Source organism: Puma concolor, chromosome B1 (genome assembly GCF_028749965.1).
Source record: "Puma concolor isolate L17-30 chromosome B1, mPumCon1.1.hap2, whole genome shotgun sequence".
Taxonomy (NCBI): domain Eukaryota; kingdom Metazoa; phylum Chordata; class Mammalia; order Carnivora; family Felidae; genus Puma; species Puma concolor.
This window is the reverse complement of record NC_141670.1, coordinates 24138532-24153309: the sequence shown is the minus strand read 5'-3', so window position 1 is coordinate 24153309 and position 14778 is coordinate 24138532. Positions and strand designations below refer to the sequence as shown.

Here is a 14778-nt window from a genome sequence, read left to right as displayed (position 1 = left end):
GAGGAAACTGAGGTAAAAGGGGTTTAATAACTTCCCCATATTTACACTGCTGGTAGGGGTCAAGGCTGCCATTCAAGCCCAAGCAACCTGGCTGAACAGTGTGTGCACACACGCTTAATCTACCGCACTGAAGTGATCGTGCCAGTGCACAGGGTGGAGCCATAATGAGACTGGCTGGAGAGAAAGAACTGGTTGGTGAGCGTGCATGTAAAGAAGCCATGTTCCTAGAGCTCAGGCTTCCTCTACGCTTGGCAGGGGCCAAGGAGAGCAGCCGTCCAGGGAGCACTCTCCTGCCTCTTCTTCAACTCACCTGGGTTTATACACGTCATAGGTTCTCTGCCCTTCAGACTGAGATGTAAAGCACTGGGTCAGCCACCTAATAGAACTAATTCCTTCAGCGACCTCTGAAAACATTTGAAAACGTGCAGGTGCCAGTGTATGAAGAGGCCCACAGCAGTACAACACCCGGTGTCTTGCGTGACCTCTTGTGCCTTCCTCTGCTCTGGCACTGCGTCACTGGCCTTCAACTCTGAGCAACTAATTTACTTAATAAGAGTTCCTTCTCAGGCATTAAAGTAAAAGCACTTTTATTAATAAATGGGATGACATCATCTGATTTAAATTTTTATCCGGGCAAAGAAAAGGCCAAGTTTGAAAAGTTTCATACATTCAGTGCTGCCTATCTTACCTGATGGCCATGCAATTCTTTGGAAAGGCATAATTATAGGTTAGCACAAACACAATTAAATTTCCTCAAGGAGGACTTATTGTATGACTTTCTATTACAAACTTCACTTCAGAGTGTCCAGCGGAGAGAAGGGCAAGGATTAGAAAGACTATGATTAAGAAAGTAGAAAAAGAAAACTCATAAATTAAGCATGAGTATTTTATATTCGTAACACTCAGTGAAAATATTCATTTTTACTTCTACGCCATATTACTGCTGATAAATATTTGTATATAACAGTAGGAATAATAATATGAATAATTTCAAAAGAAATCAGAAACAAAAGGGAAAAAAACTCCTCCAAATAAATGTATTAACTTTACTAATTACAAATATACACTGGAGACCTTTTCTCAAGCCTAGTCCTATAATATGCCTTTTTTCAATATAAATATACTAATATAATGAATTATTGATTATGTCACCATTTTTGCCAGTCTTTTCTTAATCTCATAAGACAGCATTTCTAAAATATGAAGACAAAGTTACAATGGAAACAGAAACTATTTTCCAATTTTTGAATAATTATTGAAAATTTTACCTACAGATCCAGAAATTACTTTGACTTCTTTCCTTTTAGAAATAAAAGGATACCAGTAAGAATAGAAAATACTGTAGGAATTTTAAAAGGCTCTAGGTAATTTTCTATATCTTCTTAAATCCTTTGAAGAGATTTATTTCACATTTATTTAGTAGTTATTTATAAATTCATTTTGAAAGATATTTCATTGCCTATTAAAAATCTGAAACTATTAGACTATTCAATGTATAAGTTATTAGAAGCTGTGTGATTTCAAAGCATCTACCACACTATGTGTATACTCTATACTTCATAGACTATCTAAATATTTGTTGATTAGCCAGATGTGTTATTTGAAGAACATTCTTGAAAGAAATTTCATGATGCATTTGAATTATAAGGTAGTTGTTAATTTTTTTCAATCAATCCATGTATGTAATCAAGAATATCAAAAAAAAAAGCTTCCATATATTATTACTACACTATCAAAGAATGATTCCTGGGTCATAAAACACATCTTAACAAATTTAAAAGAACAGATTGTATACCATGATATCAGCAAAATGCAGTATAGGAATTTCTGGTATCCATCCTCTCCCAGAAACATTAATTTGAACAACTGTCCATGCACCAAAAAAATACCCTTACAAGAGCTACAGGTTACAGGCAAGTGATTAAAGTTCCTAGGTGAAGCACAGAAATTAGAAAACGTACACTGAGAAGAGTAGGAAACATAGACTCACGTTACTGCCATTGTCCCTCCCTCAAGCCTGGGCCACTCGGCATGAAGAGAAACATTCTCCACTGGACAGAAGAGTGAAATGAGTGCCCAAATTCACCGTGGACCCCAGTGCTGGCCTGATTCATCACCAGGCCAACTCCTGTAGTCTCTAATATGGTAGTGTACTAATCCTAACTGTAGTATAAAGGTTAAATGACAAAACTATTAAAAATAACTACAGCTTCAATAGTTTGTTAATGGATACACAGTATAAAAAGAGATAAGTTGTAACATCAAAAGCATAACATATGGGGGGAGAGTACAAAGGTAGAATATTTGTATGTGATCTAAGTTGTTATCAGCTTAAAACAGACTGTTATATCTCTAAGATGTTTTATGTAAACCCATGATAACCACAAAGCAAAAGCTTATGCTCAATTCACAAAAGATAAAGGAATTAAAGTACATAACTAAAAAACAAATCATGACTTCACAAGGAAAGATAGTAAAAGAGAAAGGAAAATGGAACTACAAAAGAGCAAGAAAACAAGTAATAAGATGGCAGTAGTTACTACTTCTCTATCAATAATTGCTTTAAACACAAGTGGATTAAATTATCCAATCAAAAGGCACAGAGTGGATAAACAGCTTGAAAAATCAAAACCTAACTGTATGCTGCCTACAACAGACTCACTTAAGCTTTGAGGATGCACAGGCTCAAAGTGAAGTGATGGGAAAAGTTATCTCATGCAAAAAGAAACCACAAGAAAGCAGAAGAGCAATACTTACATCAGACAAAACAAAATTTAAGACTACAACAAGAGAAAAAAAGGTCATTATATAAGGCAAAGGGGCCAATTCATCAAAACGATATAACAATCATTAATATATATGCATGCAACAACAGAGCACCTACTTAAGAAAATAACAGCAGATCTGAAGGGAGAAATAGGCAATAATGTAATAATAGCAAGGAACTTGAATATCTTTCAACAACAGATAGACTATCCAGACAGAAAATCAGTAAGGACACACTGAACTTGAATTATACTTTAGACCAAAAAGATATAATAGAGGAATTTAAAAATGTTTAGAACTAAATGTAAACATCAAAATTTATGGGATGCAGCAAAAGTATTCTTAGATGGAAATTTATAGCAGTGAATGTATATATTAGAAAAAAAAAGCATATCTAAAATCAGTAATCTAAACTTCCACCTCTGGAAACTAAAAAAAAAGAAGATAAAAATCCAAAGAAACAGAAGAAAAGGAGTCATAAGAGTGAAATCAATGAAACTGAAAATAGGAAATCCAAAGAGAAAATCAAAAAAGGTAAAAAGTAGTTCTTTGAAAAGTTTGACAGGACAACCAATAAAAAGTAGAGAAGAGACAACTTTATTAATAAAAGAAATGGGATAGGGGATATCACCATAGATCCCACAGGCTTTAAAAGGATAATTAAGGAATACCATGAAAAACTCTAGGCCCACAAATTTGATAACCTAGTTAAAATAAACCAATTCCTTGAAAAACACAATTTACCAAAACTCACACAAGAAAAAATAGACAATCTGAATAGGTCTCCATCTATCAAGAACTTGGGTTAGCAATTAATAATCTTCCCAAACAGAAAGCCTCTAGGCCCAGAAGCATTTGGTCATGAATTCTACCAAACATTATAAAAACAAAAACAAAACAAAACATACAACATACTGATTCCCTGCAGTCTCCTTCACAATAAAGAAGCAGAAGAAATACATACCAACTCTTTTTATGAGGCCAGTATTACACCAATACCAAAATCAGGCAAAGAGATTGTAAGGAAATTGTACACCAATATCCCTTGAGAACATAGATGCAAAAGTCCTCAACAAAATATTAGAAAATTAAATCAATATATTAAAAAAAAAAAAAATAGTACAGCATGACCAAGTGGAACTTATCTCAGGTATGCAAAGCTGAGTGAACATTTGAAAAACAATGTAATCCACCAACAGCCTAACAAAGAAATATCACATGATGCTATCAATAGATTCTTTCTTTTCTTTCTTCCTTTCTTTCTTTCTTTTCTTTCTTTCTTTCCTTCCTTCCTTCCTACCTACCTACCTACCTAGATACAGATTTATCTATAAAACTCTCAGTAAACTAGGATTAGAGGGAATTTCCTCAACTCCAAGAATATCTGCAAAAAACCTATAGCTATCATCACACTTAATGGTGAGAAATCTTAAGTTTTCTCAGTAAGATCAGGAACAAGGCTAGAATGTTCCTCCTTACCAGTTCTTTCCAACATTGTACTAGAAGTCTTTGCTAAAAATCAATAAAGAACAGGAAATTAAATGTGTACACTGGGAAAGAAGATGTAAAATTGTCTTTGTTCACAGATAACATGATTGTCTACATAGAAAATCTGAAAGATTCAACCAAAAAAAACCCCTGTAACTAATAAGTGATTACAGCGATGCTGAGGGATATAAAATTAAGATACAAGAGTCAATTTGTTTCCAATATGTTGATAATGAACAAATGGAATTTGAAGTTAAAAACATAAGGCCATTACATTTGCATCATGAAAAATAAAATGCATAAGTATAAATCTAACAAAAAACTTACAAGATCTAATGAGAAAAAGTATAAAAATCTGATAAATAAAATCAAAGAAAAACTAAATAAATGGAGAACTATTCCGTATCCACAGATGGGAAGACTCAATGAAATCAAGATGTTGGGGCACCTGGGTGGCAATTAAGTGTCCGACTTCCGCTCAGGTCATGGTCTCACAGTTCGTGAGTTCCAGCCCCACATCAGGCTGTGTGCTGACAGCTCGGAGCCCAGAGCCCCCTTCAGATTCTGTGTCTCCCTCTGTCTCTGCCCCACCCCTACTCATGCTCTGTTTCTCTCAGTCTCAAAAATAAATAAACATTAAAAAAAAAAAAAAAAAAAAACCTTTAAAAAAGAAATCGCGCTGATGCACTTGCTCAAAGCAGAATTGCCACAAATTGCCCCTCTCATACTTCACTCTTAAATCTTAACCAAATAGGTCTACATCTATGAAGTCCTCTCTATCCATTTTAAAACATTTCTTTCCTGTATCTCTCTTTTCTCCCAACCTAACGTTAATTCTTTGTAGCACTATTAACCAGCATTATATTGCTTGTTTGTTTACTGTCTATCTCTCCTACTAGAATGTTACTCCATGAGAGAAATCAGTCTATTTTATTCATTATCCTCAGTGCCTGGAATTGGATCTACTCCATGGAAGATGTTCAACTGTTATATATTACAGGGAGTGAATGAATACGGTGATATGCCTGAGAAAGTGTTGCCATCATTCATAGTTAGGGATTAAGTTAACCATACATAAACGTCATGGTTAAAGATATATGAGTGACTTCTTTCTCTCAGTAATATCCCTTGAAAAATGGATAACTATTTTGCTACTAAGCAGTATTTTCACTATAGTATTGTTTATTTTTTTAAAAAAAATTTTTTTTCAACGTTTATTTATTTTGGGGACAGAGAGAGACAGAGCACGAACGGGGGAGGGGCAGAGAGAGAGGGAGACACAGAATCGGAAACAGGCTCCAGGCTCCGAGCCATCAGCCCAGAGCCTGACGCGGGGCTCGAACTCACGGACCGCGAGATCGTGACCTGGCTGAAGTCGGACGCTCAACCGACTGCGCCACCCAGGCGCCCCTTTTTTTTTTTTTTTTTAATTTTTTTTTCAACTATAGTATTGTTTAAACATTATTTATTTTTTTTTTTAATTTTTTTTTCAACATTTATTTATTTTTGGGACAGAGAGAGACAGAGCATGAACGGGCGAGGGGCAGAGAGAGAGGGAGACACAGAATCGGAAACAGGCTCCAGGCTCTGAGCCATCAGCCCAGAGCCCGACGCGGGGCTCGAACTCACAGACCGCGAGATGGTGACCTGGCTGAAGTCGGACGCTTAACCGACTGCGCCACCCAGGCGCCCCAAAACATTATTAACATTTAAACATTTAAACATTAAAATATTGTTTAAACATTATTTTCTTAAAAACTACTTCAAAATCAGGGTTTTCTCTCACAAATGATGAAGAAATTTGGTTCTACCACTCTATACTCAATGCATTATTACTTCCAATTATAAAATGTTTCCATTTTTCACAGAATTTATATGGAAACCTGAAAATTCTTAAGTGATACAAATAAAATTCATTAGTCATATAAAAATTAAGCACATTTTATATTAATATCAGCACACTAATTTCCTTATTCACAAATATCTTATTAAATAATTTTTTAATGTTTGTTTTTGAAAAGTGGGGGAGGGGCAGAGAGAGCTCGGAAGACACAGTATCTGAAGAGGCTCCACGCTCTGAGCTGTCAGCACAGGGCCCAATACGGGACAGAAACCCACAAACTGTGAGATCATGACCTGAACCAAAGTCTGACGCTTAACTGACTGAGCCACCCAGGTGCCCCAAACAATTTTAAAGCTATTTATTTGTTTGTTTGTTTTCTTTTTCCTTTATAAAAAAAGACCCCAATATCAAGATAGTAAAGGGGAGAGCAAGGAACACACCCCTTGATGTACAGAAATGGGGGGCAGGGGAAGGATAAGCTTCGAAAGGAGGGAGGGGAATGTCATTAAGGCAGCAAAATATTCTCTGTAAAACGATGGAGGAGGAGTTTCCACAGCCTCAGAGATGAAGGCTTCATCAGAGGCAAAGGCTAAGATGGCCTTCACAGTTGGGGGACTCTCCACTCAAGCGTTCGAAGGAAAAGTGATGGACTTCTTCTCTGGGTTCAGCTGCAGCCACTCACTGCTTGCTCTGGGTTTACCTTCTGCCAATTTTAGGTAAAGGTGCTGCAGGGATTCACTCGTGTGGGTTCAAAGTCAGCATCTCCAGCAGCAGCTGTGCTCCAGACTCCTCTATCTCAGGTACCACTGACTGCGCTGGGCTGGGCCCTCTGAGGAAAAGGCTCCTCCAGGCACAGACACATTTCGGGGCCAGTCATACTCGGGGGGCACCCGACCAGGTCAAAGGTCTTGCCTAACTGGTGAGCTTCAGAGTTTCCACAGGAGAGAGCCTTGCGAGGAAACACCTCTGCAAAGATACAGCCAACGCTCCACATGGCCACGGGTTGCATGCGTAGACTGCAAAGAATGTCTGGAGAATGGCGCCAGAGGGTAACAACCACAGGTATCACTGCCATCTGATAGCTGTAGATTCTGGCCGGGCCAAAGTCAGCCAACTTCACTGTCCCACCATTTGTCACCAGAATGCTCTCTGGCTTCAGATCTCAGTGAATGATACAGTTGGCATGAAGGAAATCTAGGCCTCTTAGAACTGGCGCATCATTTCCTTGATAGTCTCCACTGGCAAGCCTGGTGGGGGGGCCTTGTCCAGATACGGCCTTTGGTCTTGGTCTACGCGCTCAAACACCAGGGTCACTTTGGTCTCTCAGTCAGTTTGGGCCATGGCACAAAGATCCATCAGGTGGACAACACTGGGATGTTCAAAAGCTTCCAGCTGCCTCAGTAAGGCCACCTCATGAACTGTGCTGATGGGAAGGCCCCCGCCAGTGCCTCTTCCATTAGGAACTCTCACACTCTTGAGGGCCACAAAGTGGCCACTGTGGGGACCATGGGCCTTGTGTCTATAGGTACCAACACCGATCTCAGCCACTGGCTCATACTGGGGAGTAGCCATTCTCAGATCAGAAGAGACCCTCACTCCTGGCCGGGAGCTGCTGGGGACAGCCCATTATCGGGGCACTGGAGCCAGATCCTGCTGTGCCATACACTCAAGCTCTGTCCACTGAGGCTGGACATATGTGCCCGGCCACAGACACATTCTACAGGCTAGAGCGGCCCCCTCACCACCACCCTCACCATGGGACCAGCTGCCAAAGAGGCACGCACAAACTCCGATTTTAAAGCTACTAAATTTGCATTTGTGTCTTTTATTTTCATAACTCAGTACTTCATTTACTGAATTACATTTCTTATAAGACACTTTTTTTCTGGTGGGTTAAAAAAATATCTACAAAACATCACAACAAATAAACAGGTATTAAACATTTTTTTTTAGATTTAACGCAAACAATGTAATTGACAGATTGTAATTTGTTCAGATTACCCTTTTTCCTTGAAAATACTTTGAAACCATATCATGTATGAATATATTGCAAAGAAATACCCTCTTCAGAAAGATAAAAATTTCTAGGGGCCCCTGGGCGGCTCAGTCGGGTAAGCATCTAACTTTGGCTCTGACTTCAGCTCAGGTCAAGAACTCTCAGTTCACCAGTTCAAGTCCTGCATGGGGCTCTGTGCTGACAGCTCAGAGCCTGGAGCCTGCTTCGGATTCTGTGTCTCCCTCTCTCTGTGCCTGTCCCCCACTCGTACTCTGTCTCTCTCTGTCTCTCAAAACTAAATGAAACATTAATTTAAAAAAAAAAAAAGATAAAAATTTCTACAATGCTTTATACCCTTTTGGCAGCCAGTCCTTGTCATTTCGATAGACAGCATAGCCTTCAGTGAAACACGTGTGGAGGAGGGAATTCTGTTATCTGCACAGGCCCTAATGCCTGGTCATCTGTTTAAATATGCAGTGACATTTCCAATGTAATTAAATTTATAATTGTACATCCAAACTTTGTTTATGCATTGGCATGTGTAATAAATTATGATTTATAATTGTTAAAAGCCATTAATTTGAGATCTGTAGGGCAAGTCTTCAGCATCTTGACTGTACCTTAAGACTCATTTCTTTTAGAAATTATTTGAAAACATATTAATGGAACATAAATTTAAATATTATAAAATTGATACTGTTGGAGGACAAATTGAATCAAATATATTCATGCTGGGCTGTTTTTATATTTCCTTTAAAATCCAGTTATTTGTACCAAGAATAATTAAAATAATAAACGCACATGTATAAAAAGAGAGTTTCTAATTATGCGGTGTTTTGGGAGGACATTTCCAATTATACAGTAAAAAGGATAAAAAACATTTTTAATTACTATTGAGAATTGGACACAGTTGAAAGTTGAGCTTGAACTATTAAGGCATGTTTAAAGTACATCTAAAAATGAAAAGACAGTTTTTCTAAATTAACAACTTTTAACGTTGTTAGTGCCATAGTTTGTGGTATTGACAGAATGCTATTATATGAAAATCTGGATTTACAAGATATTTTGGGTAATCCATATCTATAGTGAACAGCATTGTAATTTACTAATGCTCCAGTAAAGCCATACCCATTTTTAAGAGCTGACATAATCTGATGGGCTGTGGCATTATTCTAATTAATCACTTCCTATACAGTATGAGTTATTAAATATTTTAGATATCACTCATACCTGTATTTTATTTAAATATGGATATCTATTGCATGTATTGATATATTATGCAAATTAAAATGAATTATATAATGTACAGAAATTCTGTTTTAAATATTACAGATTAGACAGACGTAACTTTTTTGAAACAATGAACAAGCTAACAAAGCAATACTTCCAAAAAATATTCATTAAACAATTAGCAGAGCATTCATTAAAGTAAAAGGCATTCACCTAATCTACCACCCAAAACCCAGGTACTTGAATTCATAGCAGCAAACCTTGGGTATTACCATTAAACTAATTTACCTTATACATTCTCAGCCTCAACATGGTGGTCCAAAAGAGTAATTATATAAGCCCATATTTCTTTTAATGACTAAGTAACTAAACTACTTCTTATAAACTGGATCTTACTTCTCAACCAAGACTTTAATAACAACTGGATATGATAATTGATATAAATTGTTATAAATTTTCTGAAGAGCAACATTTAAATGGAGACAGTAAGAGAAAAAAAATGAGAACTTATTTTAGCTACCAATTATACTAGTTTTATTTTTTTTTAAATATCTGCAAAGATGTTTTTGGAAGAATGAAAACTTTGAAAAATTAAATTTGCAGCAGTAGTAAAAAAAGCCCGCAAGATATAAACAAGACAACTTGAAAGGGAATAGCACACCAAACCCTATCTATTCTTCCATATAGTGTAGCTTTCAAAAGAAATTGTGAAACTGCACAATAGACATCTTACAATTTAAAATGAACATATTTTACTTAATCACACATTTATTTTCAATCTATAACCAAATTATAAAGTTGGAACTTTAAAAAAAAATAACATTTTCTACTCCTAACAGATATTAAATATCTTAAATGTGGTATTTCTTAAAAACTCACAAATGCTGTACTTCATTTAGAGGTTTTAGTATTTATTACTAAGAGTGGAATAGAAAAAATACGAACTACATGCTAAGATTAAAACTATTATTTTTGTTTCCCATTTTGTTAACACTAACCAATACATGACCCCAGAAATAGGATGATGAGAGATAATTTACAATTTTGCTCCATCAGGAACATTTCTAATAACAATTCATTTGTTTTACAGTAGCTATTTTGATTGAAGGGCTAATATATTTGGAATTTTTTTTAGCACACTACGGGCTTTGTTATTGCTAGCATAATTAAATTGTGGATTTAGTGAATTATATTATATACAAAAGTACACCTCCTTACCAGTGGGAGTAATTTGCCCTACAGAAATCTGTTATAATATTTAAATGAAATTGTTAATCAGGGACTATTTACAGCTGCACCTGCTCTTATTTGTAGCATGAAACTGTGTAATCATTGTCAGTTCTTCCAGATCCAGGCAGAAGATAACCATTACTATGACAGAAATATAATTAAAGAGAATCCCCATCTGCTGTATTATCCTGGCTTTGTTAAAGACTGAGCAACATGGGTGCAAAAGGCACCAAGGAGGAGAACAAAGGGGGCAGACAAGGTGTTTACGAGAATACTGCCCATTTCCTACTCAGAACACCAAAGGAATTATTCCCAAAAGTTCAGTGACAAACTGATAAAGAATAAAGTTAGAAAAAAGTTTAATAACCCAGACAATGGTGAAGGCTCTGCACTGAAACTGAAGCTCCTAAAATAAAATCTTTTTCTTCAGTGATGAATGAACCTATGTGATTGAATATACAATACTTGGGTGAGTCACTCAGTATTTGTTGAATGAATGATCTAGATCTGAAAATACACAAGAAATAAGCACGTGCATAATTATTGCATTTTAAATACAATGGTAGAGTGTCTTAGTCAAAAATATCTAAAAATCTTCATAAATACATTTAGGTGGCAGAGAGTCTGTGTCAGCTAATGGATGACCAAACGAGTGGTGAAAGGAACACACACACACACACACACACACACACACAGAGAAACACACAGAAATACAAAAAGAAAATCCAATTTGGACAAGTGGAAAGATTGCTTAATTCCTATATTTAGTAATCCAATTTACATCATTGAGGAAGATAAGCCAATTCTAACAGAACCAAAATATTTATACATTGATAAGCACACGTTCCTCTCAGAAAGGATGAGTTAATCTTAAATATCGTAGTATGAATAAGATCACCTAAAAAGAGAATATTTGACTCCTATAGTGAAATAGTCTTATAAATAAAGAGCAGATATAAGCATAAGATTTATACTGACTAAATTTATATATACCATTCTTAAAAACCATGTCCATATAAATGAAGCACAAAATAGCCAATTGTGGACAAATCAAAATGTGGCTGTGAATAATTTTTATTGTAATATTAGAGGTAAAATTAGAAGTCCAAGTTAATGTAAGAAAACAAAGCAAAAATGTTATCCTAGGATAATACTTTTAAAATTGTTTTGTGAGAAGACAAAGCACTAATTTAGCTTCTATATATATGATCTTGGGCTTTGTCAAATTTTATTTAGTTTGCTAAATATCCATAATTCATATATAAAATGCTATTAAAATATTCCACCCATACTTTTATCTTATTTTGAAAATTTTATATCTTGTTTTAAGATCTCTTAAAAATATCAACAATATATCCTATTATTCTTACTCAACAATTTCTTATGACAAAAGTATAATTAGGAACAATGAAATCCTGGCTGCATCTGTCCATTGATTTTTTTTAATACTTAAATTACATATTTAAATGATGTTATACCAGGATGATTAATTTTTATGAATTTCAAAAACTTAAATCATTAAAATTAATGATATATCCTAGAATAAAATCATGGATGGGAAATGACCAAATGAGCTGGGAGGAGGGAAGCATCATTATAGATAGTCTCTAGAAAGCATCTATGAAAAAACGTGATTTACAAGTAATGTATCTGCCAAGAAACCATAGATATGACTAGGACTACTGTCAAGGAAGTTTATTTTACACACCCAGCCACGTGTAGTAACTGTAGTAACTGTAACTGTCTAGGAACTGTATAGGAACTATGTATCCATAGTAACTGTATAGGAACATTATTTTAATTTATGCTTTCTAATATTAAAATATCATCATCATACACATTCACTATATTTTTTAGTCATGTTTTCATCTGATCTTTACCAAATGTGTTTAGAGCATATATTAATAAAGTGGAAAAAATATATGTTGCTATCTAATACAGGGGTTTTGAATACAGGGTTTGAATACAGGGTTTCATACCTGCCTTGAAAAAAAAACAAAAAAAACAAAAAAAACAAACACCTGAATTCTTTCTTGTTGCGTTTAGAGTTAGTAAATATGGCAAGTGGTTCATTCCCTTTCCCTAATGGGAAGTCATCTGGGAAATGAAGTCTTCAATGTTCTGATTTCACTGGGTGGGATTTCTCAGATGGAGAAACAAATAATAATTCTCAACCCTGATAGAAAGGATATTTGCTGTAATTGCTTTTCACCCAGGAGTAACCATAGATTATTTAAAATATTCCCAGAGCTACCTGTAAAACTTTAAAGGAGGGCAATTAAGTTGGAATTGTAGCTCCAACACTGATTTTCTCTGTTTATACAATTCAGACACAGTACAATGGATTATAAACTATTAACGAGACCCAGATATTATGGTAAATGTTACCTAGACTAAGTATATTGTTGTAGTAAAGGTTACCTAGATGGAATACATTGCTAGTTCCATGTTACATGTACAAATATATATTCTTCAAATTCTAATTTGAACAATGATTGAAATACCCCCACTGACTGAATATTCCAATATGCTAAAACACCTGCAATAATTTCATTCTTTAATAATTTCACTTTCATTATAAGAGATTAATATTTTACTATTTTGGGGTTTATATACTATCACTGTGTAGGAAGATAAGTGAGGTGTTGCCTAAATATTTGTAAAAGCAGCAGGTGAGGCAAGTGATTACCAACTAAGAGAATGAGCAGCAAACACTAAACACTATCCTAAATAATAACTTGTAAATAATATGCTTAAGGAAGTTGTCTATGATAGCCATGTATGGCTACAGGTCAGCAGTTCTTAACTTTGAGAATCATATGAAAGCTTTGCTCCACCCATATCTTCAGAGGACATAAACACATACATGCAGAGTTTGACTTCCGTTTCCAGAGGGTTCAAGACTCTTTTCCAAAGTATCAATTAAAATATCAACTCTATACAAAGCCAGGCTACACAACCTGTTGTGAGGTTCTTCATCTAATCTCAACCAGACTGAGTGTAACACATGACATTATTTCACATCTCACTAAGAAAGTAAACCTACAGACAATTCATTTCTGACACAATGCCTTCTTATTACTTTGAATATTTTTATACCTGTTGAAAGGGCACTTTAAAGCATATATATATATTAGTTTTACTGACAAATCACAGTGTTATTTTTGAAGATACTTTAAATTGCAATTAATTTCCATTCACATAGCACCATTAACACACATCATGCAGCTGAACAGTTATGATCAACTTGGCACATCAGCAGGCAAATGCAACTATATTGTGACTGTTGCCTGGCTGACAGCAAATTATATGTCATTGACCAAAAAGCATAGAACAAATCCACAGATAATATTTGGAGAAAGCATGCCATAAAAATAATGAAATATGATACATAGTAAAAACACTGGGCAGAGGGTAAAAAAATCTTTAGTGCACATTAAGTGCAGTGCAGGCAAAAGAGAACCTTCCAGCAACAATGACCTTGGTTCCAAGGGCAAGCCTATCTCAATGGACCTATATAACTGAAAAGTTTATTATACAATGATATAAATTAACCTTTTTTTTTTCTGTTCTTACAAAAGTGCTCTTTGAAATGCTGATTGTCTTTTAATACAGGGAGAGAATCTATTGATCTGCAATATTTGCATATTCAAATTCTTCTTAGGATTAATTCTAATCGCATATTAATTATAACACTCTGAGGTTACTTGAGTCATTGTCCATTTTAATTGTCATGAATCAGTCCTTCAGGACTTGGGTCACCCTGCAATCTTAATGAATATAGGTATTTGGGTCTTCAGAATGGAAAATCTGATTCTAGAATTCAACAAGTAGGTAGGTAAAGATTTGCCAACCTCCAGTTTTCCCAGATAGATTCTGATTTCCATGGGGACAGGGCCTGTGAATTTTTGTTCACCCTGAACACCCCAGCATTTAGTAGAGTGTCAGGCTCAATAAATTTTAGTTGAATAAGCCTTACCACCATCTCAATATAGAGTTTCTTACAGTCATGGTTACTTAAGAGAAATATCTCTGATTCTTATAAATTTTTCTCTTTGCAAATTCTCATCGAAGAAGACTGGTAGGTTAGTGATATACTTGCTTAATACCTTCCAGAAAAAAAAAATAGGATTTCTCTCCAAAGTTCATCCCAAATTTAGATTCAACATGCAACATTTAATGTAAAGAGAAGAAAAAAATGATTTAAAAAATCCCTTACAAAAGG

General features: G+C 35.3%; 1 protein-coding gene and 1 pseudogene across 5 annotated transcripts in view; both read right to left on the bottom strand.

The window, feature by feature from the left end:
• Positions 1–14778, bottom strand: part of SGCZ (sarcoglycan zeta) — a 1128389-nt gene that overhangs the window by 588684 nt on the left and 524927 nt on the right. The window lies entirely within an intron of this gene.
• Positions 6296–7747, bottom strand: LOC112869870 (cyclin-dependent kinase 4 pseudogene; annotated as a pseudogene).